The sequence below is a fragment of the Myxocyprinus asiaticus genome, chromosome 18 (assembly GCF_019703515.2).
Source record: "Myxocyprinus asiaticus isolate MX2 ecotype Aquarium Trade chromosome 18, UBuf_Myxa_2, whole genome shotgun sequence".
In the NCBI taxonomy this organism is placed as follows: Eukaryota; Metazoa; Chordata; class Actinopteri; order Cypriniformes; family Catostomidae; genus Myxocyprinus; species Myxocyprinus asiaticus.
The window spans coordinates 45065850-45066195 of NC_059361.1; the positions used below are offsets into that span (position 1 = coordinate 45065850).

Below are 346 nucleotides of genomic sequence, written 5' to 3' on the forward strand. Positions count from 1 at the left end.
AACTAATATTTGCTATGCTTTCCATTAGGGGCATTAATACTTAACCTCAGCTTCAGTGAGATCCCCTCAGATTGGGATTGTTTTCATTTTTAGAGGGGATTGTATTACCTTAAATGCTCCAAATTGGAATGGTCCACTGAGAAAAAGCAATCCAGGAGGAGCCTGCACCAGAGGTTACCCTTGTTGAGCATTATGGCACAGTAGTGGTAGAGTACTGGCCCAATGGCTCAGACTTACATCTCAAGTTTGTCTTCATTATGTATAAATCTTTTGTTTTTTACTAAAGATTTCTGTAGAGGTGAGTTTTTGTGAGTTTTCTGTATTTTTGGGGGCTCTGCTGCAAGGT

General features: G+C 39.9%; 1 pseudogene; it reads left to right on the forward strand.

The window, feature by feature from the left end:
* Positions 1–236: 236 nt before the first annotated feature.
* On the forward strand, positions 237–346 carry LOC127456537 (uncharacterized; annotated as a pseudogene).